This window comes from Moschus berezovskii, chromosome 9, assembly GCF_049115385.1.
Source record: "Moschus berezovskii isolate FMDL1 chromosome 9, NW_MosBer_1.0, whole genome shotgun sequence".
NCBI classification, from domain to species: domain Eukaryota; kingdom Metazoa; phylum Chordata; class Mammalia; order Artiodactyla; family Moschidae; genus Moschus; species Moschus berezovskii.
Window position 1 is genome coordinate 101094605 of NC_142468.1, and position 27266 is coordinate 101121870.

Sequence of the window (27266 nt, forward strand, 5' to 3'; positions counted from 1 at the left end):
TAAAAATTGAACATGTCCAGTTGTTTCATATGTAGCCCCAATATGCAGAGCTTTGGGCTTCCCCGGTGGCTCATCAGTAAAGAATCCACCTGCAACGGAGGAGATGCAGGAGATAGGTTAGATCCCTGGGTTAGAAAGATCCCCTGGAGGAGGACATGGGAACCTATTCAAGATTCTTGCCTGAAAAATCCCATGAACAGAGGAACCTGGCGACCACAGTCCATGGAGCTGCAGAGAGCTGGACGTGACTGGAGAGACTGAGCATGGCGCAGCGCACAGATTCTTAGCTGTTCAGGGCCTGTCTGCTCCGCATGTACCAGGAAACCGTGCCCCGCCTCTGCCGACCGCAGATGAGATAAAGATCCCAAGTTACTCCTGCCCTTTGCAGTCTTTGGCACGGAGTCCTCAGCCTCACCAGGCTGACATCACCTCAACAAGTAAATTCTCTTCTCCTTCTTTCTCCTAGGAGTTCCTTATCCCTTCTCCCCTTCTTACTAGCCCCCAAGGCTACAGCCTCTGGAAGGTCTCCTGCTTTGAGGGATTTCCTGCATGCAAATCTGCCAAAGCAGTGTCCCCAAATAAAACTTTTTATGCTGCTGCCACCTCTTTTTCCTTGTTCAGACCTGAAGTTCTTCTGATCCCCCTACTCATTCCTTGAAGAATCGTCTTTGACCAAAACTGAGGAGCCACTCAGTTTTTGGCTCAGACAGCAAGTTCCACACACATTTTTTCAGGAAACAAAAATGCAATTTTTTCAATTAATAGAATTAGACTATCTGTATTCCCAGGGTATAACTCAAGGACTTTGCTGGCCAAACCACTGTCCAGAATTCGCTTTTCTCCTCCCTTTGTCTACTGTCAACTAACAACCATTAAAATATACCATTCATTTTATCAATATAAATGAAAGCCTCAAGTTCTCATTAACCTTAATATTTCCCATTACATTTTTTTGTCATTGACTTTGCCTGGATAGGTTTTCTTTTCTTTTTGTTTTTGACACATCTTAAATGCATATAATCAAATTTCAATATTGAAAGACATTTGTTTCTGATGCTTAAACCCCCTCTACCACTCTCCCTGCCTTTATCTGATGAAATCCATGCTAGAAAGTAGTCTTCTGATAGAAAATAGCACTGTGTAAGATTGTTACAAAATTACTTTCCACGTTGAATTACAATGTGTCTCACTATAGATTTAACTATTATTTTTAATTCTCTACTTTGAGGGATAAATGGAACAGATTGGATTGCTCTACTAAATGGTCATCTTTCCTCTGTCTGAATGGAATCTTTTGTTCTCCAATTTAAAATTCTAATTCCTTCCACTGTTACTTATATGTCATACTTCTAAGGATCTCTAAGTTGTTTTCTACAAATTTACTGCAGTTTGCCCATGGTCTTCTTAAATTATGAGACCCAGAACTTGTGAAGGGCTCTATATCTGATATCTACAGATAAAATCAAATAGGATTAGATCTTTACCTTCATTTGAATATTTTAATGTCATGTTATTAGTTGTGGCGATCATAGTGTTGATTTCAATGTTTACTTTTCTCTGGCTGAAGTAATATTGAAAGGACAGATCACAAAACAAGTGGAGTAATATTTACATTCAAGTATCACTTCATGGCAAATAGATGGGGAAACAGTGGAAACAGTGGCTGACTTTATTTTTCGGGGACTCCAAAATCACTGCAGATGGTGATTGCAGCCAAGAAATTAAAAGATGCTTACTCCTTGGAAGGAAAGTTATGACCAACCTAGACAGCATATTAAATAGCAGAGACATTACTTTGTGAACAAAGGTCCATCTAGTCAAGGTTCTGGTTTTTCCAGTGCTCATGTATGGATGTGAGAGTTGGACTATAAAGAAAGCTGAACATAGAATTGATGCTTTTGAACTGTGGTGTTGGAGAAGACTCTTGAGAGTCCCTTGGACTGCAAGGAGATCAAACCAGTCAATCCTAAAGGAAATCAGTCCTGAATATTCATTGGAAGGACTGATACTGAAGCTGAAACTCCAATATTTTGGCCACCTGATGCGAAGAGCTGACTCATTTGAAAAAGACCCTGATGCTGGGAAAGATTGAGGGCAGGAGGAGAAGAGGACGACAGAGGATGAGATTGTTGGATGGCATCACTGACTCAATGGACATGGGTTTGGGTGGACTCTGGGAGTTGGTGATGGACAGGGAGGTCTGGCGTGCTGTGGTTCATGGGGTCGCAAAGAGACGGACACGACTGAGCGACTAAACTGAACTGAAGAGATGGGACATTTGCTGTGCGCATGCTAAGTAGCTACAGTCCAACTCTTTGTGATCCTATGGACTATCGTTGGCCAGGTTCCTCCGTCCATGGGATTCTCCATGCAAGAATACTGGAGTGGGTTGCCATGCCCTCCTCCAGGGGATCTTCCCCACCCAGGGGTCAAACCAATGTCTCTTCAATCTCCTGCATTGGCAGGTGTGTTCTTTACCACTAGTGCCACCTGGGAAGCCTGGAACACTTGATATTGATCCCAAAACTTAAACATTACCATAGCATACTTGGGTTGGTTCAGGGGTAGAATTGTGGAAAGAAGGGAACAGATGGAGCAAGATCTTGGAGTGTTTTGTAAATCCTTGGCAATAGTTAACTTCTGTCTTTATATCTGTTGACTTCGTGGAACTTTTGCCTTTACATTCTCATTCCTAAAGCCAACATCACCTCTATTGTGGAGAAACATAGCTATACTACTATAAAAATATATACAGATGCTGCTGGTTGTACTTAATGCTCTGATTCAAGGCTTAAAGCCAAGTTATTCTTCAACTTGGACCTCAGGCCTGCCTCATCATCTTTCCTTTTTCCCCTAAAGGTTGAACCAACACTTTCTGACATCTGGCCAAAATTTTCTCATCATTATCCCTAGATGAAGCCACTGGGAGAAGTTTGGTGATCTAGGAGAGTCAGACACAATCTTCATATATTTATTAAAAAGCATGCTATGAACAGGAGTTCAATAGTAAGGCCTGACTGCACACATGGGATACATTGGATCATCTCCTCCCAGGGTAGAGTGTTGAGAACAAAATAACCATGTCTCAGAATGCGGTTGCTACTAATACATACTCTTCTTTAGACACAAGGGTGTGATTGGTTCTTCTTAAATCAGGAAAGACCACATTGCCATTTATAACCACATGGAATCACCCTTTCAAATTGTTTAAATAATATGGTCATTCTATGGGCTTCAAATAATTACTATACTTAATAATATTACATTCCATCACTTACCTCCCCGACCCCACTCCATTAAGAAGATACTCGGATGCCAGTTAGAATTTGTGGTGCATTTCTTTCTGCTGAAATGAGAGAACAAGGAGACTGAGGCCGACTGCATACTCCAGGAGAGAGAAATATAAATTTGGAGTCTGCCTCTACCAGATACTATAATTCTCACATGAAAACTTCAGGTAAGATACAATTCAAAAATTTTCATAGTGTCTTTTTCACTTTTCTCTAATCCTGTATTGTAGTTTCTTCACATAAAAATGTAAACTAGAATAGCTTGCATATGATTGGTCAGATTCTCAACTGTATAACATAGCATCTAGTATCAAAACTGATTTAATTAAATGTTAGACTATATGTGTGTTATTTATAAATATATAAGTAAATATATTTAAGAAAAATCATATCTCACTTAAGTTGAGATGTTAACTGAACCACAAAACCACATAGGCCAGGAATAAATTGTAGAATGATCACTTTATTCTATACCTTATTACTTGTTCAAGTCACATATACCAGAGTTCTTGACCTTGAATATGAGACAGAAGAAAATATGAGACAGTAAGAAAAGTACATTTTTCTATTAAAGTGCTTTGGCTAACCACATGGGGGAAAAATCAGTTATAGACTGTAAACACATTTTCTTTAAGAGGGAGAAATATAAAACAGTTCACTTACCCATTTAAAAAGTCACTCAATTAAAATGTTTATAATTAGACACAGGAAAATACTGAAAGAACAGACAGCAAAACCAGAGTGTTTGTTCACACGCACACACAGACACACACCAACAAACACCTTAAAGCATGATCATAACTTAGCAACAATAAGAAAGCACAGAGCATGAAGGTGAGTGGATAGAGGGGATATAAAGAGAGACAAGGTGATTCAAAGAGAGAGGTAGTTGGGGAGGTTGCCTTGAGTAGGCGCCCGTCATGGATCTTGTTTGCACGGATTGAGGCTTTCTCCCGTGCAAGTGTGTTGCCTTGTTTTGTCGTAATTGTGTTCAAAAGATTGAGTTGGCTTCCCTGATGACTCAGTGGTAAAGAATGCAGGAGACACAGATTCTATCTGTGTCCAGAAAGATGCCACCTGCCATAGAGCAACTGAGCCCTTGCACCACAATTACTGAGCCTGTGCCCTAGAACCAGGGTGCCACAACTACTGAAGCCCACATGCCCTCGAGTCTGCAAGAAGAGAAGCCACTGCAATGAGAAGCCCATGCATTGCAACTTAGAGAGTAGCTTCTGCTCAATGCAACTAGAGAAAAGCTTGCACAGCAATGAAGACCTAGCACAGCCAAGAATAAATAAATAATTTTTTTCCACACTCCAATAGTGTGTTTTATTTTTAGATATTGAACTGGATATCAGTTATATCACAGCAGTCTATTTTTTACTTTTTATCAAGCACTCTCATTTTCTTTCTCCTCCTCAACTCAGAAATAAAACATTTCTTGTCGAATTTCATACATAGAGTTTAGTAAGTACTTTTTTGAATTTAAAAATATCCTGAGATTTTAACTTCCACCCTATTCTTTTTTTTTTTTTTGCTGTTTTATTTTTTTTCTCATTCCCTTGTATTTATTTATTTTATTTTTAATTTATTTTTTTCAAAAACAATTTTAGGAATCTTTACTTAAAAACAACCTTGTCTTAAAATGGAGTAACTTTGGTTTTATGAGCAGCAAGCAAAGTACAGAAGCAAAAGTGCATTACAGGAGCATTAAGTTCTACATTAGGTCACAGCGTCTAATCTGAAATCACACTCATAATATCATTTTTCAGGGTATCTGGGAAATAGTTATTTCCCAGGATGTCTGAACCATAGCTACTCTATTTTGACTTTTAATTGTAAAAAAAAAAAAAATTTTTTTAATAGCCAAAGCAGATTTCACCATTAATGATGTCAGTGTTTTTCTAGGTATGAGAAGATGCAAGAATTGGAACTCATAAATCCTTTTTCTGAAAAGATCTAACTATCTGAAGGCCTGTTCTGTTTTTTTGTGTTTTTTTTTTTTTTTTTGTCCCAGAAGCATGAATTCTGACACTATAGACAGATTTCTTTCATCCATTTTACTCAGCATGTCCTCTAAAATAACCTAGAGAGAAAGATAGATTGTCAGTTAGTAGGATGGAAAAGGGTACTTATTGTCTAGACTTTGGTTAAAATTTATCCATTGACATTTAAATTTCGTTGAAATCTAGCATCTACATCTGAAAGTGAAAAGTATAATTGAGAAGATAAATATTGGTAAAATACTCAGGGTAGTGTGCCCAAAAGAGAAGTAAAATGCCTAAAACTGGCTTTCAAGATCGGATTCTTATGAATGATTGAGAGGGTTCTTTCACAATGAGGAAGTGAGAAAGGTGGACAGCAAAATGAAAGTCTGAGAAAAGATTATTGGGCCACCTAGAATCTAGCTTCAGTCTGCTTCTCCAGTGAAAAGAATCTGGATGGGTGACCAACAAAAACCGTTATAAGTTAATAACTAAAATACAAGTAGTCTACTTAGGAAGATGATGGAGAACAGATACTGAAATCCAGAAAAAATAACATGGCACAAAATTACAGTTTCTCTGTGTTAAGCATAATGATTTCTTCAAGCCTCAGATGAACTTAAACTAAACTTTTAGTTTATTACTCTAAAATATGGGCTTCCCAGGTGGCTCAGTAAAGAATCTGCCTGCAATGCAGGAGACCCAGGTTCCACCCCTGAGTCTGGACGATCCGCTGGAGAAGGGAATGGAAACCCACTCCGGCATTCTTGCTGCAGAATTCCATGGACAGAGAAGCCGAGCGGCTACAGTCCATGGGGTCGCACAGAGTGGACATGACTGAACAACCAACACTTCCACTTCACTTTTCAAGTATATGTTTGAACAAGCGTTTTTAGGAGAGAAACTGCACAGAAGGCCATATAAAAATATCATGGCATGACCATTCAAATGCAAAATAAGCACATAATTTACCATTAGGATCACAATTAAATGCAATTCATTTAGTAAACTGAATCTATTAGGAAAAAAAATGTCAATGGAGTGTTATGTGAGAAAGGGATGGACCAAAGTTTCCACTTTGGTGGCAACCCATTAAATCATTCTGATTTAATGACCTCTGAACAGAGGTTTTTTATAACTCAGGTTTATCAATAGAAAATATTTACCTTCTACTATGCCAATGGGTTCTTTGAAATATTGACATAAAATTTTTAAATATATCTTTTCTAAAGTGAAAATAAGCTACAGACATGTGTAAGCAAAGTACGTCTTTGTTAGTACTGACTGATGTGAAGTTAAAACTTTAGAGATCACTTCTTAATGAATAATGATATTGCTTATATTCATCCTGAAGTAAATTGAGAATTCCTCTCACGCTGGCTGGTGGAAAGGTAGTTATATCTCTCTCTTTCCATTTTATTTATTTCCCTTGACTTCATTTTACTTTTAGGCTGTTACACCTCCTTTTTAAATTTTTTTTTATTAAAATATAATTGATTTACAACGTTGTACTAGTTTTAGGTGTACAGCCAAGTGATTCAGTTGTATACACACATGCTCACACACACATATTTTTCAGATTCTTTCTCTTATAGGTAATTACAAATATTGAGTATAGTTCCCTGTCATTACTAGCTATCTAGTTATATATAATAGTGCATACATGTTAATCCCAAGCTCCTAAGTATCCCATCCCACCCCTTTCCCTTTTTATAACCATAAATTTGTTTTCTATGTCTATGGGTCTATTTCTCTTTTGTATATAAGCTCATTTGTACGTATGTTGCATTTTCTTTTATCCTTTGAAATCTCAAGGGTGGTACCAAGGAGAGCAGGTGAGCAAAAATGAAAACCATTACCTCATCATGAGCACTTGTTTTCCCTTCCCTTATACTGAGAACTATGAAGCATAGACAAAGAATGGAAAGAAAGAAGAATTTCTTAAAGGAATTATGTAAGTCACATATTTGCTGTGAAAATGGGAACATGTGATAATAGTTTCACAACTAACAAATAAATAAAACCGCCATAATATTTATTTAATTTCTAAAGAAAAATATAAAGCCTATGTCTCCTTAGAAATTTGAATAATTTGACCTTTACCTTGAACTTAAATTTCGTCAAGGTAAATCTTTCCAAAACTGGTTTTCAATAATTAGTTTTGTACCGGTTGGAATAAGAGACATGGAAGATAGATAATAACAAAAGTAGAATTTCAACTGTGTTTGAGAGAGAAATTTGCTAAAAGATGAATATGTAGATTGCAACGGAACAATTTATCAATAAGAAATCATATTTTTCATCAGTTTTGAAATTGCTAATATTTCACAATATTAGTAGAGATATTATTCGATCAAGATCAGTCCAACATTTGGGATAATTCATAGAATAACCGTGGACTTTTTAAAATAGTCAGATCTAGTCTGAACCCTGTTACATATTGACCTTATGCCTTTGAGCTAAATTTATTTGTTTCCATTTCCTCATCTGTAAAGAAAAGAACACTCAATCTAATAGACTGGTAGTCAAGTCAGAAAATATACCAAAAGCAATTAAAATTTTGATAGTGCATGTTTAATAAATATTAGTTATTTCCCTTTTTCATTCATTAAAATGCAACCTAAAGCTCTACAGTTTCCAGAACTTACTGGCAAAAATCTTAGTGAATGGCCAACCACCTTCTGTAACCAAAATACATGGGATAACCTTTCTTTGTGGGCTTCCCTAGTAGCTCAGCTGGCAAAGAATCTGCCTGCAATGCAGGAGACCCCAGTTTGACCCTAAAATACCTACTGCTTATATTTTCTCTAAAGTAATAAGTAGATGCTTAGCAACCCTATAGGATGTAGATGCAAGTGAATTATCAGACTTGCTTCTTGCTTTCCACAAACTTAACAACCTTTTTACCTTTCAATTCTGCTTTTATCCAGGAGGCATTTAAGATTTTAAAAAGACTGACAAAAGGTAGTTACACATTCTTTTAAAGCACCTTTGAAATTCTGTAACTTAAGGTGGATTTTCACAAAAGGCGGTAGTGAAATTGAAAACTTTGAATTTTTCAGTTGGGATTAGTGAAAGTGAAGAATTAAGGAAAGGAGATAAACTGAGTTACTCTTTTTGAGTATTAAAATATAACAACATTTTTTTCATCCTAGTCTGGATCCAATGTCCTTCCATTAATTTTTTCATGATAGTAATCCTAAAGCTGTGAGATTCTCAACATTTATCATATTACAAAGAGAAACTTGGACTCAGAGAATTTAATAGATTGCCTGATATAAACACTGGATGAGGTACACGGGGAGATATTCCAAGTTCCTTCTTCTAACTAAATTTGCCTTCCTTTTCTCTCAAGTTACAAATTTTAATCCTGTTGATCCCATAATAAATGAGTTTTATATCACTTCTCACTGGATACATAACTTTTTTCACTTCTATCTCTATGCTAAAATTTGTCTTAGTATGCAATACTCTCTCTGGTATAAACACTTATTTTCTTAAATGGTAAGAGCCATTTAGCCAGGATAGCCGGAAGTTGTTCATAATCAAGTAGCTGTCAAAGCCCTCTGATCTCCCAAAGCAGACTTGAGAGCATCTCTGAGACACAGCATCATGATGATATGTACATTTGTTAAAGAAACCGCAGAGATTTCAGTAGGAATAGAATACAAGGAGAAAACCCATGAATGATCTCTTTTAAGTTCAGAAGTTAAACGAGCCATACTCAGTTCCAAGCATAACAGGCATGTGTGAGACAGAAACAGATATACTTTTAAAGTTCTTTTAAAAAAGATAGTCCCAGAGAATATGAGATAACTTACCATACACAATTCTCTCTAAGACCAGATTACTTTTCACTCTTCTCTTCTGATATATGCTTGAGATAATCTCCATTGTTGGGTAGAGACAGTATCTATGAAAGAACTTTCCCTCAGCCTGACACATATTCACCACTGGAAGGAATCCCTTGAGTGAAATTTTCCTATTCTCTGTTTTGGACAGAACAAGAATCATGAAAATAGTTTGCACTGGACATCTCTTGGGAACTTCTCTGTTAAGAGCAATAAATTTTGCATATTCTGAGAATCAAAAGAGGGAGACAAGAAAATCCACATATAAAGCAGCTAAGCATTAACCATAAGTGAAGTTTCAGATTATTTTTCATTTAACGTATAAGTACTAGGCAGATGTCTTCTGCGATCTTAGTCTCTAACTAAATCTAAATCATTAGATACAGTTAAGGTTTTATTAATAGTTCCAGTTCCAAGAGAAATCATATCTTGACCACTATGATATATGACCACCAACAGAAAACCTTGATATGGATGGCATGCTCTAATGCATGCCTAATGTTTTCTAAATAGTCAGGTAATGTTGATTACCTGACTAATTAGTTTCAACATTATTTATGATTACTTCAGGTCCTGATAGTTATGCACTGGATGTCAAGTTATTAAAATATCTTCAAAAGAACACTGATATTAGCATAAAATGCATTTAATTTGATATTTTAGGTCTTTTTAATAATTTTATTGTGGTGTAATTAATATATAACAAACAGCACATACTTAAAGTGTGCAATTTGATAAAATTTGACATGTGTTCAACAATGAACATCATCACAATCAAGATAGTGAATATATCCATCAGCCTTTATGTTCCTTGATAATCCCTCTTTAATAGAAAAGATACATGCATCCTGATGTTCATTGCACAATTATTTCAGTAGCCAAGATACAGAAACAATTTAAGTATGCATCAATATATGAATGGATAAAGAAGATGTGACATTTCTATATATAAATATAGATATATACACAATGGAATATTACTCAGTCAATGAAATAATTTAATTCTGCCATTTGCAACAACATGGATGAACTGAAATGTATTATATGTAATGAAATGTCATACAGAGAAAGGCAAATACTGTGTGTTATCACTTATATGTGATCTCAAGCCATTTCTTCAATGAGCGTCCTAAGAAGTCTCTCAATATAAGTTGTAACCTACATACATCTCTCTTTCCCTCTGAATTTCTTTCCCATCTGTGAATATAATGTAATATTGTCAGGCACCTTGGTGTTGTCTTTTTTTACTTTGGTGCACCAGGTGTTGATTTTACAAATAATTGTGGTTGTTGTTTAGTCACTAAGTCGTGTCTTACTGTAACCTGCCAGGCTCCTCTGTCTGTGGGATTTCCCAGACAACGATACTGGAGTGGGTTTCCTTCTCCAAGGGATCTTCCTGACCCAGCAATCAAATCCCTGTTGCCTGCATTAGCAGGCAAACTCTTTACTACTGAGCCACCAGGGAAGCCAATACAAATAATAAAACTCAGATAACATAAAACAAGAGTTCCATATATTCAACAAATATTTAATGTGGATAAGTAAATACAATGTATTTTTATCATCTTGATTTAGTTCAAACTTGAATAATACCTCTTGTCTATGTCTTAAAATCTGGGAGGGGAGAAAAGATGTGTATACAAACAAGCAAACATAAAGCAGCTTATGAAAAGTGTAAAAAGAAAGATACGCAAATGGTGAAATAAAAATTCAGAGGTGGAAAAAGTGCTTCCATTAGGGGAATAAGGAGAATTATTATGGGAAAATGTCATTTGAACTAGACCTTGAAGGATAGATGGGGCTTTGCAGGTACTGCTGTTTAGTCACTCAGTCGTATCCAACTCTTTGCGACCCCATGCCAGGCTTCCTTGTCCTTCACCATCTCCTTGAGTTTGCTCAAACTCATGTCCATTGAATCAGCGATGCCATCCAACCATCTTGTCCTGTGTTGTCCACTTCTCCTGACCTCAATCTTTCCCAGCCAGCATCAGGGTCTTTTCTAATGAGTTGGCTGTCCGCATCAGGTGACCAAAGTATTGGAGTTTCAGCTTCAACATCAGTCCTTCTAACGAATATTCAGGTTTGATTTCCTTCAGGATTGACTGGTTTGATCTCTGTGCAGTCCAAGGGACTCTCAAGAGTCTTCTCCAACACCACAGCTCAAAAGCATCAGTGTGCAGGTATAGAGGGAAGTAATGAGAATTCCATACAGAGAAAATGGCCACAAAGAATCAAATATGAAAAACTGAAAGCTGCCTCAGAGAATGAAATGCTGCCCAAAATTATTCTGAGAGAAAGAGTAGGAAAAGGGAAGAAAGAAAGTCACTAGAAGTCTATTTGTAGAGAACTGGGAAAATTTTGAATAAGGAAACCAATGGTGGATTTTAAGCAGGCAAATGATAGAATCAAGACTGCTTTAGGGAACCAAGGTCTGTCTAGTCAAGGCTATGGTTTCTCCCGTGGTCATGTATGGATGTGAGAGTTGGACTGTGAAGAAAGCTGATCGCCGAAGAATTGATGCTTTTGAACTGTGGTGCTGGAGAAGACTCTTGAGAGTCCCTTGGACTGCAAGGAGATCCAACCAGTCCATTCTAAAGGAGATCAATCCTGGGTGTTCATTGGAAGGACTGATGCTGAAGCTGAAACTCCAATACTTTGGCCACCTCATGCGACGAGTTAACTCACTGGAAAAGACTCTGATGCTGGGAAGGATTGGGGGCGGGAGGAGAAGGGGATGACAGAGAATGAGATGGCTGGATGGCATCACCGACTCGATGGACATGAGTTTGAGTGAACTCCGGGAGTTGGTGATGGACAGGGAGGCCTGGCGTGCTGTGATTCATGGGGTCACAGAGAGTCGGACACAACTGAGCGACAGAACTGAACTGAACTGAATATAACCAAGAGGTAATAAAGTCTAAGTAATCTTCCTCTTTAGTCTTTCAGTGTAAAGAGTTTGCTTTTATGTGTTAATTGGGAAGTCACACGTTCCTCTGAAGTATTTTAGTCAATAAGCTTAAATATTGATACTTCTCGCTCTTTTCTCTCATATCTAAAGACTTTTGCCATAATGCCCTTCTAAAAGATACTTCTAAATTCTCCAAATCTTTATCATCAGTGTCCTACAGTTTCTATATATCAACATTTGCCTCACTGGGGTCTCTGCGCATCCCCTCTCTATTCTGCAAAATATGCACAATGATATTTGAAATATTCCTATCAGAACTTTGGCTGACACACTGTGTCTTTTTTTGCTCCACAAGCTGTGTTTTCTGGAAACTTTTGGAATCCATATTTCAGGTGGGCAAGTTATTTGTAAATAATGGGGTCTCAGAGAAGTTGCTACTTCCCTTTACTGATCCCTCAGAGAATGCGCACTAGTTTAACTTTATAAAGAAGCTTTGGCTTGGAAGAGAACTTCCCTAAAGCCACAGAGGCCACGTCTCAAGAGAACCTGTGATAAAGAAAGTGAAATCTTAATCTTGTGAAGCAATAAACTCTTTATCCAGCTAGAGACAGAAGGATATGATTTATTAAATGGGTCCTTAGAGATCTGGTCAACATCAAAACCACAGGTCTTTCTTTCGAGAATAGCAGAGTCCTGACACCATTAGTCCAATCCCCTTTTATCCCCATCTCCTTACATTGATTTCTTAATGCTTTTGATTTGGAGTGACTTTAAAAGGATTTAGATTACTAAAAGATGCACAAACTTCTATGAAGTCATTATGAAAGACTTCTCAGAACACTGGTGTGGAAAATAAGTGGAAGAAAATTACTTTTGAAAATGTTGTGTTTGTGCTGAAAATATAAGCCTTCATAACTTTTAGGACTCACATCCCTGCATATTGCAACACACACACAAAAAAACATTTCAAGAAGCTCAGATACCTGGCATCGTTTCCATGAGAATATAGAGTAAAAAGAAATTTGCTTACAACAAAAGAAAGCATTTGCCTTCTCTTGAATTGTGGAAACGTTTTACTTTAAACTAGCTTATAAGTAAAATCAATCCTAAAACCTTGTGAAAAAAAAATACTACAAAATATAGTCCCATACCTAGCTTTTTTTTTCTTCAAAATTTTAAGTAAAAGACTAAGTGCAAACTGAAAGCCACTGATTTCTAGAGAATCACTGTAACATTACAAAAGCTAATGTCGGTGAGTAACATTATGCTCTTATATATTTTATGTTGCAGAAAGGCAGAGTTATTGCCTTTAAAATGGTTACTACCAACTTACTGTAAAATATATCCATTTATTTTTCACATTTTAATGATATGATAAGGAATATATTCAACTGAGATGTAAATTGTCACACCTTCTCTGCTGAGTATTTCACCATAAGATAGGTTTAGTTAAAAAAAAAAAAAACTAGTACATTTATGGATTTATGGGGTTAACTTTGTGTTACATGCTATACAGAAACTGTCACAGATCATCTCTGTCCCCAAAATAACAAGCTGACAAAATGTGTTTAAAGTTCTCTAGTTCTATCAAACTAAGGGAGAAATTCAGAAGCAGGCAAAAGTTTGTTTCTGTGCCACCAGTTACCTACTATGCCCAGAACTCAGAGTATATAGCCAAGAACAAGCAGACTATATTCTCTTCCTAACTGATGAATTTAGGGAAATATCTTCTCCTCATTCTCAAACAAGAACACATTTGAAACTAATTCTAAATGATAAATATATGTCTTTTGAACTTGCAGGTTACTGACCCAATGAACATCTCTGAGCCAGATTCCCGCTTTGTCTTTGTAAGAGAATTTATACTCCTAGGTTTTTCTTGTGAGTGGAAGATTTAGAGCCTCCTCTTCTCACTCTTCCTTACAATGTATGCTCTGACCATAACAGGGAATGGGGCCATTATTTGTGCTTGATGGTGTGACCAGCGACTCCACATCCCCATGTACATATTCCTGGGGAATTTCTCCTTTCTAGAGATCTGGTATGTCTCTTCTACAGTCCCCAAGATGTTGGTCAACTTTTTCTCAGGCAAAAAGACCATCTCCTTTGTTGGATGTTTCCTACAATTTTATTTCTTTTTTTCCTTGGGAACGACTGAATGCTTACTTTTGGCTGTCATGGCTTTTGATCGGTACCTTGCTATCTGCCGTCCCTTGCACTACCCTAATATCATGAATGGGCATCTCTGTACCAAACTGGTCCTTATCTGCTGGGTCTGTGGGTTTCTGTGGTTTCTGATCCCCATTGTTCTCATTTCTCGGATGCCCTTCTGTGGACCAAACATTATTGACCATGTTGTGTGTGACCCAGGGCCACTGTTTGCATTAGCATGTGTCTCTGCCCCCAAAACCCAATTGCTTTGCTACAGTCTAAGCTCAATAGTTATCTTTGGTAACTTCCTCTTCATCCTGGGGTCCTATTCTCTTGTCCTAACAGCTGTGTTGTGTATGCCTTCAGCTACTGGGAGACAGAAAGCCTTCTCCACCTGTGGGTCTCATTTGGCTGTGGTATCCCTGTTCTATGGCTCTCTCATGGTCATGTATGTGAGCCCAGGACTTGGACATTCTGCTGGGATGCAGAAAGTTGCAACTTTGTTCTATGCTATGGTGACCCCACTCTTCAATCCTTTTATCTATAGCTTCCGGAATAAGGAGATAAAGCAGCCTTGAGGAAACTTCTCGGGAGTTTCAACATAATGTAAGACTTATTAGATGATCCATCCATTGTCAGGTCAGTATAGTCTAACATGAAACAACCAGAATTATATTGTTATCTAAGCTTCAAATGTGGGTCTAGTGATATTAACTTATATAAACCTGTGAAATAAAACATTTATAAGGCCACTTACAATCATAAAATGCTGAGATTTTTTAGATAAATGATAGTGTCGGGTTCCTCCTTGGCATTTAGCTGTATGTTAAATAAGGAATGTACACCACACTTAGGTGTTTTTGAAGAGTTAATATGACTCACCTGTGGTCAAAATTCCTATCTTCTATTTGATAATTTAGGTTAATAGTTCTGGGATCAATAAAATTGTAATTATGTCATTTTGCTTGTTCAGTTGGCTAGTTGTAAAGTAAAAAAGGAATCATTAATATATTATTTTCCAATTGTAGTTCTTATCATATTTGACTTTATTATTCTCAGTAAATAAACACTTAAAAGCAATTATCCAAAACTTCTGTAGAGAACATATGTTCGCCTATATATACTGCTTTATCTAAAATGGATGACCAACAAGGATCTGCTGTATGGCACATGGAACCCTGCTCAATGTTATGTGGCAGCCTGAATGGGAGGGGAGTTTGGGGGAGAATAGATACGTCTGTATATATGGCTGTGTCCTTTCTCTGTCCACCTAAAACTATCACACCATTGTTAATCAGCTATGTGTGCATGTGTGTTAATTCACTTCAGTCGTGTCAGACTCTGTGACCCTATGGATTGTAGCCCGCCAGGTTCCTCTGTCCTTGGGATTCTACAGGCCAGAATACTGGAGTGGATTGCCAGTGCCCTCCTCCAGAGGTTCTTCCCAAGCCAGGAACTAAACCCACATCTCTTTCATCTCCTGCATTGGCAAGCAGTTTCCTTATCACTAGCAATATACCCCAGTACAAATTTAAAAAAAAATGTTTAATTCTGTCAAACAGTACTGGTCAATGCTAGCCTAATGCCATCCAGACATACGCTGTTTCCTTTACACATTACTTCTTTCTGAAGCCTTAAAGGGCAGGCTCTAATGCCTAAATAGCAGCATCAATCAAAGTATTCAGAAATGCAGTATTCTGAATACTAATATTTTCATCAAAGTGTCAACAAAAGATTGATCCTGTAATGGGGTTTTAGGTTAACAGAACATCTCCACCTAGAAACTGGAGAGGGAAACAGTCTTGGGGATATACTACTTAAGATCAAAGAAATGAATGTCAGTTCAAGGTTATTTGTTACTAAAACAGTGTTAAAATAACATTGAGGGACAATTTTAAAGAAAAGCATCCAGAATTCAATCCCTGCAATAAAGTTATTTTCATTTGCATTTATGCGTAATTTAATATAATGTCAAATTTGTTCCATATTATCACAAGTCTTTATAATTATTTTTAGAAACTATAATATTCCATTCAAATATATTTCATGGATTGTTTATGTAGTGAAGTAACTATTCTCCTAGAAGGAAAATTGTTCTTCCAAGTCCCTTGTAGCTGACTTGTGAAGGATATAAAAAGGAATTTTCAGAACATATATTAAGAGAAAAATATATGTTACCACTAAGTAATAATGACTGCTTAAGAATTAATACTCAGGGAATCAGAATCCTGTTCCATCCACTTCCAATCTTTTTCTTGAATATTATTTCCATTATTTTATTGTAAAAAAAGTACCTTAATAAAACCTTTATGAAGATTTGCCATGGAGATACATTGAAAACCTAATTTAGGACTCATTCAGTTCAGTTCAGTTCAGTTCAGTCGCTCAGTCGTGTCCGACTCTCCGCAACCCCATGAATCACAGCACGCCAGGCCTCCCTGTCCATCACCAACTCCCGGAGTTCACTCAAACTCATGTCCACAGAGTCGGTGATGCCATCCAGCCATCTCATTCTCCGTCGTCCCCTTCTCCTCCCGCCCCCAACCTTTCCCAGCATCAGAGTCTTTTCCAGTGAGTCAACTCGTCGCATGAGGTGACCAAAGTATTGCAGTTTCAGCTTTAGCATCAGTCCTTCCAATGAACACCCACGATTGATCTCCTTTAGGGTTTAAAGGCTGCTAATAAATATGATGACTCAAATTAAAGGTAAAAATATATATATACTGACTTTTTCTTTTTATTTCCTCTGAGGAAACCACTAACCATCACAATTATTTTTAAACATCACCTTTCTGTGTTCTTTTGAAAGCTTAAGTACTGAGAAACAGACAAAAAGAACACTATCGTTTTACTGTTATTCCTAGTGCTCTTTCTCCCTCCATCTCTCTCTGTCTTTTTCTGTCTTTGGGATAGTTTGGCCTTGAAAAAGTGTCAGATACAAATTATAATGTTATACTGTGCAAAGGTTGTAAAGCAGTAAAAACCCATGAATGTATGTGGAAAAAATAAACTTTTGTTTCCCTGACCCTCAACAAACAAAATCACCTCATATAGTACTTGAAAAAAAAAAAAAAAAAAGAATTATTGATACAAGTGGTAAAAGAAATATTTCAATATATCCATATTCAAATTTATGAGATTCTTACTCCAAAAACAGGCCCAAAAAATAAAAATCCAAAAAGAATTTCAGTCAAGTCAAGCATGATGTGAATCAAGGGAGCCTTCTCTCTGGGACACTAAGTTACCGAAACCCAACCCTGGTTCTGATTTCATGACTTCCTCACGGAAGTATCTCAATAGCCCATATCCTCTGGGTAAGGAGATACACCATTCAGGTAGAAATCTACCATTCTGTTTCTTCTTCCTTCCTCCTCTACACTCCCAATCTATAGTGTGAAGGTCAAGCTCTCTCCAGAAAAGCCATGGGCCCATCTTTAATCTTCCTAATACAAAGGGACTCAGCATTAAGACTAGTGAAAGGACTCAGTGGAAAGAGATGGACATGGTGAAGACAGTGGGCTGTACTTACGATAAGGAAGAACATAGACTCTCCTGGCAAACAAAGAAGCATCTCATTATTTCAGACATCAGGAGGTATGACACGAAAGTAGTGAGAACTGAAACCCCCAAACCAGATTGGAAAAGAGAAATCGTGAAACAGAAAAGGCTATTAAGAGGGAAAAGAGAAAGAAAACCTTGTAAGTTGGAGAAGTTAAGAGGTCAACAAAGCACCCTACTCTTCGCCCTGACACTTCCCACCTTCAGTTGAAAAGGGTGTCACACTTATGGATGAGAGGAAGGAAAGATCACAGAGGAAATGAAGATGAGAAAGAGGGACTTCCCTGGTGGTCCAGTGGTGAAGAATCCACCTTCCAAGGCAGGGGATGCAGGTTTGATCCCTGGTCAGGGAACTAAGATCCCATATGCCACGGGGCAACTAAGCTCGTGCTCTGCAACTACTGAGTCTGCACACTCTATAGCCCGGGTGCCACAGCAAGAGAGAAGCCCACACACCACAACTAGCACACGCACCATAACAAAGATCCAACGAGGCCCCCAAAATAGAAGAGAGGAGAAAAAGGCCTTCCTGAGAACTGTCAACCCTTTCTCCCCTGATCTTCATTTCCTCTGTTCAAAGGTTAAAAATTGTTCCAGTGCCAGGTAAGCTTTGTGGACAGTGTGGAAGAGTAAGTAGTGAAAACAAACAAGGGTGAAAGCAAAAATGGAGAATCTCTCCTACATAGAGACCCTGGACCTCTCCAGGGAAGGCCCGAAGCCTCAAGTTAGGCAGGGGCTGGGCAGAGCTCAAGGGGAACATTTGAGTTAAAACTTGCCACATTTAACTGGCCAAATGAGGAACCATCATTTGTGGACAATCTAAGTGATGCCAACAAAGCTAATTTCCTAAGGGCAAAGGGCATTCCACAGTCCAGAACTCTTCTGTATTCCTTGGATCTCTATTCCAAGGTCATTGTGTGTTCCTAGTCTGAGATCTATTCCAGGCTCTGAAATCTCATAAGTACTAGAAGAGAGAGGGAAGTCCAAGAAAAAAAGGGCATGCAACTTGACATACAGAGGACTATAGGGGTGAGCTCAAGAAACAGTCTTTCTAGGATGCAAGGAATAGCCATGGAGACAGAAGGACTCAGCATGGAGTATGTTGAGTGACACAATGAGGCTGGTGGCTTTGCAAGGTCAAGTTACCTGGACAAATATCCCCAGGCCTTTCTCCTCATGCCTCCCCTGAACTTTTCATTGAAGTCTGAGACGCATACAACTGTGTTGCTTGAGGAAAGGTAGTTTAGTGCTTCCAGAGTCAGCCTTTTCGTGATCACCCAAGCATGTTGTCTTCATGGGGAACTGAAGGGAAGGTGGAAAAGTCTGTGTCTTTCAATACAAAATCCTCCTTTGCCCAAAGTCTCGAGTTACTGAAAAAGCTAAATCCCTCTTAGGAGGGTGTCTTCACTGTGGTAACTGACATCTGGTCTCTCAGGGCACCAGTCTGGTCGCCTGTCTCTTTCTATCTTTCTTGGACTGGGATGAGCGACGTGCGATTACCACTTGTTTCTACTGCTTCCAGCTTTGTACACTTGACCTTGGGAAGAACCAAATTCAAACTGTAGAGGACAGGGATTTCCTGAGCTATTGCTCCCTGAAACACCTCAGACTTCATGCCAATGGCTTGCAGTCACTTCCTTCCAGGCTCCTGAGTGCTCTACCCCAGCTACAGAGGCTCACTCTATCAAAGAATAAACAGCCCAGAAGGCTCCCAGTGGACCAGTTCAGCTCAGCCTGAGGGTGCTAGATCTGTCCCACAACAAGCTCTGGGGTCCCCTCTTTTCTCCCTCAACTCCAGGAGCTCTGGCTGAGTGGTAACAATCATTCCAATTTACCCAACAAGAACCTGGAGGGACTGAGGTGGCTGAAGAGACCCTAAACCTGAGGTGGAACTAAACTGAGGCTGACTCTTCTCCCTTCCTGCCCTCACCTCACTGAACCTCCTGAGTGGATCTTAGGCAGCTCCAGGGTTCCCAGAACCTGAGCCATCTGCAACTGGATTCTCCTGAGATGTTGGAGACCTATTTTCCTTGGCATCATAGCACTGTTCAGCTTGGAGGTCTGGACAGAAGTTTGCAGTGAGTTTATAGAGACCCCTTCCTGTTCCTGGAGAATCTCACATCGCTGCTTCCAGATGACACCGTCCACCCTGCGTCACCTCACTCTGAGAGGCTGCAGCCCCTTCATCTTCTCTAGCCATTCGTCTAGGGATTCCTCCCACAGCTTCCCCTCCTGGAGCACTTGCACTTCTGGTCTGATCATGAGGGTACAGAAGGTCTACGTCTATTTGCGATGCCCAGGCCACAAGTGTTGGAGCTGGGAGACCTGTATGTGCTATGCCCCAAGTTCAGTGAAGCTGGAGATGCTACTTGAGGAGCTGCCTCTAAAGTTACAGGTTTTGGCACTGAGCAACCTGAACCTCAGAAATACTCTGTCTCCCACTTCAGAGGCTTGGGCCTCTCTTAGAGGCTGCTGCTTAGCTCCACTCTACTGCCTTCCAGTGATCTCTAACCTAGGACAACTTGACCTCCTAAAAAAGTTAAAATAGGCAAATATGGATAATATCTTAAAAATATGCAAATATAGGATCAATTCCCCAAAATTTTTTAAAGAAAGAAAAATTTAAAAGATTACCAGAAAATTGCATGATGTTATAAGTGTTCCCAAAGAGGAAGATAGTTTAAGTACATTGACTAAAATGGAATATCATGAACCCATTAAAAATCATGCTTGAAGGATATGTACTTTTATGGGGAAAGACTTGTAACATAATATTAACATATATGCACTACTCTATGCAAAGATAACTAATAAAGATCTACTATGTAGCACAGGGGGGCTTCTCTGATGTTTCAGCAGTAAAGAATCTGCCTGAAATGATAGAAACACAGGAGATGCGGGTTTGATCCCTGGGTCAGGAAGATCCTGGAGGATGGCATGGCAACCCACTCCAGTCTCCTTGCCTGGAAAATCCCATGGACAAAGGAGCCTGGTGGGTTACAGTCTATGGGGCCTCAGAATTGGACACGACTGAAACAGCTGAGCACAGCACAGTATATAGCACAGGGAACTCTACTCAATATTCTGCATTAACCTATATGAGAGAAGAATCTAAAAAATAGTGGACATATGTATATATATAATTGATTCATGTTGCTGTACACCTGAAACCAACATTCTACTCTAATTTAAAAATGTTTAAAAAATTTACCAATTGCATGTACTATAATCCAATTTTGAAAAAGTTGTATATGTACCTAACATAGGAAATGTGTAGAAGAGAGAAGATTGGACTTCCCAGGTAGCTCAGTTGGTAAAGAATCCCCCTGCAATGCTGGAGACCCAGGTTCAATCCCTGAGTCAGAAAGATCCCCTGAAGAAGGAAATAGCAACCCACTCCAGTATTCTTGGGTGGAAAATCCCATGGACAGAAGAGCCTGCTGGGCTACAGGCCATGGGGTCACAAGAGTCAGACACAATTTAGTGAGTAAACCACCTCCAGAAGAGAGAAGATTAGAAATGTAAATTTGAAATGGCCCCAGAAATGGAATTGTGAATAATTTAAACTTCTTATATATTTCTGTTTTATTCATTTTTTCTTAAAATAAGTAGGTATTAATGAAATTAAAAGAAACACTCCTTGGAAGGAAAGTTACGACCAACCTAGATAGCATATTAAAAATCAGAGACATTACTTTGCCAACAAAGGTCCGTGTAGTCAAGGCTATGGTTTTTCCAGTGGTCATGTATGGATGTGAGAGTTGAACTGTGAAGAAAGTTGATCGCCGAAGAACTGATGCTTTTGAACTGTGGTGCTGGAGAAGACTCTTGAGAGTCCCTTGGACTGCAAGGAGATCCAACCAGTCCATTCGAAAGGAGATCAGTCCTGGGTGTTTATTGGAAGGACTGATGCTAACGCTGAAACTCCAATACTTTGGCCACCTCATGCGACGAGTTGACTCACTAGAAAAGACTCTGATGCTGGGAGGGATTGGGGGCAGGAGGAGAAGGGGATGACAGAGAATGAGATGGCTGGATGGCATCACCGACTCGATGGACATGAGTTTGAGTGAACTCCGGGAGTTGGTGATGGACAGGGAGGCTTGGCGTGCTATGATTCATGGGGTCGCAAACAGCTGGACATGACTAAGTGACTGAACTGAACTTCCTAATAATAAAAATAAATAAAATCTCTTTCAAAAGTGAAACCACTTAATACAGACTAAATTAAGTAATCTCTACTTTATGGTGACACAATGGGAGTTTTAGAGAAAGCATGAATGCTGAAATCTAGGTAAATGGAGGAAACCGTGAAAAGCCATTACAAACAACCTATTTCAAAGACCATTTGTCATATAAAGGAACCAAAGATGGCTTCCACATATTGGCCCATAGGTTATTTACTTCTTCACAGAAACTGTATTTTACTAGCTTGAAGACTCACACAGGACAAAATTGTTACTCATCCAGCAGTTTCATTCGTGGTCCAGATATGCACGTTTTCAGCCATTTAGAGCCTGCCTACTTGGCACATTCCAGAAAACTGTGCCCAACACCTGCTGGCCACAGGTAAATGTTCCAAATTACTGCCTTTCAGAAATCTTTGGCACAGAGTCCTCACCCTCACCAGGCTGACATCACTTAGACAAGTAAGCCTTCTCTCTGTTCTCCTTCTTTCTCCTAGAAGTTCCTTAGCTCTCCTTCCCTTGTTAGTGGCCCCCAAGTCTATAAGCCTCTGGAAGGTCTCCTGCTCTGAGGGATTTCCTGCAAGCTAATCTTGAGAGTCCCTTGGACTGCAAGGACATTCAACCAGTCCATTCTAAAGGAGATCAGTCCTAGGTGTTCATTGGAAGGACTGATGCTAAAGCTGAAACTCCAATACTTTGGCCACCTCCTGTGAAGACTTGACTCACTGGAAAAGACTCTGATGCTGGGAGGGATTGGGGGCAGGAGGAGAAGGGGACGACAGAGAATGAGATGGCTGGATGGCATCACCGACTCGATGGACATGAGTTTGAGTGAACTCCGGGAGTTGGTGATGGAGAGGGAGGCCTGGCATTGCAAAGAGTCGGACACGACTGAGCGACTGAACTGAACTGAACTGAATCTGTAAAAGCAGTGTCATCAGACAAAATTATGTGTACTACTGCCACCTTGAGGCCATATCTTTTTCCTTGTCCAGCCCTGAAGTCCCTTGAGCACCCTACACCCACCTTGCAGAACTAACTTTATCCAAACCAAGGAGCCACTCAATTTTAGGCTCAAAGAGTGAAAGAGTTCCACACACATTTTTTCAGTGTGTGTGTGAAAAATTGGCATTGTAAAAAAAAAAAAAAAATGCCAGTTTTTTCAATTAATAGGATTAGACTATTTGTAGTTCCAGTATATAACTCCAGGACTTTGCTGGCCAAGCTGCAGTCCAGAATTCCCTTTTTGCCCCTGTTGTCTGCTGTCAACTAGTGACCATTAGAATATACCATTCATTTTCATCAATGCTAATGTGAAAAGCCCAAGTTCTCATTAATCTTAACATTTCACATGATTTCTTTTTTCTTTTTCTGATACATCTTGAATGCATACAACCAAATTTCAGTAGTAAGAGAAATTTGCTTCTGATGCTTGCTGCTAAGTCACTTCAGTCATGTCTGACTCTGTGCGACCCCATAGACAGCAGCCCACCAGGCTCCGCCGTCCCTGGGATTCTCCAGGCAAGAGCACTGGAGTGGGTTGCCATTTCCTTCTTCAATGCATGAAAGTGAAATTGAAAGTGAAGTCTCAGTCGTTTCCGACTCTTAACGACCCCATGGTCTGCAGCCCACCAGGCTCCTCCGTCCATGGGACTTTCCAGGCAAGAGTACTGGAGTGGGTTGCCATTGCCTTCTCCGCTTCTGATGCTTAAACCTGCTCTAACCACTTTCTCAGCCTTTATCTGGTGAAATCCATGATAGAAAGCAATCTTCTGAAACGGCTTATTCATCACTGGCTAGGAATCCTTTTCAAAGTTATTCGCCACATTTAATTACAATGTGTCTCTCTATGTGCTGTGCTTAGTCGCTCAGTCATGTCTGACTCTTTCTGACCCCATGGCCTGTAGCCCACCAGGCTCCTCTGTCCATGGGATTCTTCAGGAAAGAATACTGGAGTGGGTTGCCATGCCCTCCTCCAGGGGATCTTCCCAACCCAGGGATCTAACCCAGGTCTTCCATATTGCAGGTGGATTCTTTACCAGCTGAGCCACCAGGGAAGTCTGTGAATACTGGAGTGGGTAGCCTATCCTTTCTCCAGGGGATCTTCCCAACCTAGGAATCAAACCAGGGTCTCCTGCATTGCAGGTGGATTCTTTACTAGCTGAGCTACCAGGTAAGCCTGTATCTCCCTGTAACTTCTATTAAAAACCATTATTTTAAATTCTGTATTGGGGGGATTAAATGAGACAAATGCAATTGTTCTGTTAAACAATCATCCTTCTTTTGTTCTGAGGTTCTTTTGTTTGTTTTACTCCAATTTAAAATTCTAAATACTTCCAGTGTTATTTCTTTTAGATACTTGTAAGCCCCTTTCCAAATTCACTGATCTTTGCCTGTTTTTCTTAAACTGTGAGATCCAGGACTTATGAAGGGTTCTATCTCTGATATCTACAGATAGAATCGAACAGGATTAAACCTTTACCTTCATTTAAGTATCTTGTCACATTAGTAATTATGGCAATCATAATGCTGATTTATTTTTTAAGTTGTGCTTGTATTAGTTTTTAAAGACTGAGGGTTAGAAATAGCTATAACATGGACTGCAGCTTTAAAAGTCCTGTGCTAATCATAGTTCTTTTGAAGTATTTTTCAAAATAATACATCTTTAATATTTATTTAATTGATCATTTAGTAGTGAAAACTAGATGAAAATAAAGAAATTAACAAACTGAAAAATCTTTCTTTACTTTTTTTGCTTTCCTTCAGTTCAGTTCAGTTCAGTTCAGTCGCTCAGTCGTGTCCGACTCTTTGCGACCCTATGAATCACAGCACACCAGGCCTCCCTGTCCATCACCAACTCCCGGAGTTCACTCAAACTCATGTCCACAGAGTCGATGATGCCATCCAGCCATCTCATTCTCGGTCGTCCCCTTCTCCTCCTGCCCCCAATCCCTCCCAGCATCAGAGTCTTTTCCAGTGAGTCAACTCGTCGCATGAGGTGGCCAAAGTATTGGAGCTTCAGCTTCAGCATCAGTCCTTCCAATGAACACCCAGGACTGATCTCCTTTAGAATGGACTGGTTGGATCTCCTTACAGTCCAAGGGACTCTCAAGAGTCTTCTCCAACACCACAGTTCAAAAGCATCAATTCTTCGGCGATCAGCTTTCTTCACAGTCCAACTCTCACATCCATACATGACCACTGGAAAAACCATAGCCTTGACTAGATGGACCTTGGTTGGCAAAGTAATGTCTCTGCTTTTTAATATGCTGTCTAGGTTGGTCATAACTTTCCTTCCAAGGAGTAAGCGTCTTTTAATTTCATGGCTGCAATCAGCATTCGCAGTGATTTTGGAGCCCAAAAAAACAAAGTCTGCCACTGTTTCCACTGCTTCCCCGTCTATTTTCCATGAAGTGATGTAACCAGATGCCATGATCTTAGTTTTCTGAATGTTGAGCTTTCCTTATTTTCTGTCAAAGGCTGTGGACTTTCTCTTTTCCTAAATGATCCTGCCCTGGGACTTCCCTGGTGGTCCAGTGGTTGAGACTTTGCCTTCCAACGCAGGGGTTGTGGGCTCAATCCCTGATCTTGGAGCTAAGATCCCACATTCCTTGCAGCCAAAAAATATTAACAACAGCAAAAACAATATTGTAACAAATTCAATTAAACTTTAAAAATGGTACACACCAAAAAAAAAAAAAAATCTTTAAAATCTGAATGATCCTGCCCATCTGCCAACCTCTCTTTCTGTACCCTGATGCCATGTGTTCTTTTGACCAAGCACTTCCTTTTGAAATTTCAATATTTTCTTTTCCATATGCTATTTAATGTCAGAGAGGAAAGTTGTTTAGATCACATCCAAACTTGGAGACATTCCTTAACCCTAATAAATCTTGCAAATTATTTGTCACATTTTTCTTTAAAAAAAAAAATTGTGAAACACCAGTTGCCTCCCTCTGTCATCATGCACTTATTCATTTGGACAGTTCATACACTAGTTTTCACTGGTGCTATTCTGACTCTGAAGTCTCAAAGGTTAGTTACAACCTCTTACTTGATTAACAGAGATATTTTCCAGTTCTTCTCCAAGTTTATATTACTTGTATTTTGCATTTCATATCACATTACATTATTAATTCTTTTTTCCTTGAAAACCTCTTTACTATCGACTTATATGACTAGGAAAATATAATATTTAAGAAAATAAATTAGTGACTTTGCACATTTGCATCACAATGTCATGACACACTCCCAAGTTCCCTAGTTCATTTGAATTTCAACATTCAAAGAACAGTTGTAAAGTCAGTCTTTGTTGAGAAAGAAAAGATTTTTATAAATTATTTTGCCATAATTTCAGACATTGGAGTTTTTACTTTGATTTAAATGTTTATGTTTCTCTGGCTGAAGTGAGATTGAGAGGATAAATTCACAAAACAAATGGAGCTACAGTTTACAGTCAAGAATGAATGGATCAGTTGTCACAGATCCAGAAATCTCAACATTACCGTAGTAAATGTGGGGCTGGTACACACAGAGAATTGCGGAAAGAAAGGAACAAATAGATAAAGGCTTTGAAGGTTTTGTTTTTAATTCTTTGCAACAACTAACCTGTCTGCATATCTTTTGGCTTCATAGGAGTCTTTGCTCTTAGATTTTCTTTCCTAAACCCAGTATCATCTCTAACGTGGGAAAACAAAGCTGCATTACTGTAATAATGCATGCAGATGCTTCTGGTTATATTTAATATTCTCATCCAAGGCTTGAGGCCAAATTATTTTTCACTTTAGACCCAGGCTTCATCATCCTTCCCTTTTCCTCTAGAGGTTGGACCAAATTAGACCTCACTTGAAATACTTTCTGAGATCTGGCCAAAACTTTCTCATTGTTATCCCCAGATGAGGCCACAGGAGTTCAGTAATCCAGGATGGTCAGAGACAATCTTGGCATATTATTAAAAACTGTGTGGGGAACAGGAGCTCATGGTTAAGAGCTGACTACATACACAGAGTGCCCTGGATCACCTTCCCTCCAAGGTGGGCTGCCTGGAACATATCAGCCATAATTCAGAATGTGTTTGTTAACATATTCTTCTTTAGAGGCAGGAATGGAATTGGTTCTTCCCAAACCAGAAAAGACAACAGTGCCCTTTACAACTGCATAGAACCACCTTTTCAAGTTGCTTAAGCAATATGGTCACTGTATGGGCTTCAGATAATTGCGATGTTTGATGATGTTACCTCCAGTACTCACCCCCTTTTAGCAGCCATCAGATGTTCGGATGCCGGCCCCGCTGTCTGGCTTGGCTGCACATTTTCTTCCGCTGAAATGAGAGAACA

The 27266-nt window shown here is 39.1% G+C and overlaps 1 long non-coding RNA gene and 1 pseudogene across 1 annotated transcript; one reads left to right on the top strand and one right to left on the bottom strand.

The window, feature by feature from the left end:
- On the bottom strand, positions 1–27251 carry LOC148776698 (uncharacterized). The gene is made up of 3 exons (XR_016038379.1): positions 27181–27251; positions 3279–3346; positions 1–89 (listed from the first exon to the last, which is right to left on the bottom strand). It is a non-coding gene; the product is annotated as an uncharacterized LOC148776698 (long non-coding RNA).
- Positions 13849–14795, top strand: LOC129562908 (olfactory receptor 11H12-like; annotated as a pseudogene).
- Positions 27252–27266: the final 15 nt, after the last annotated feature.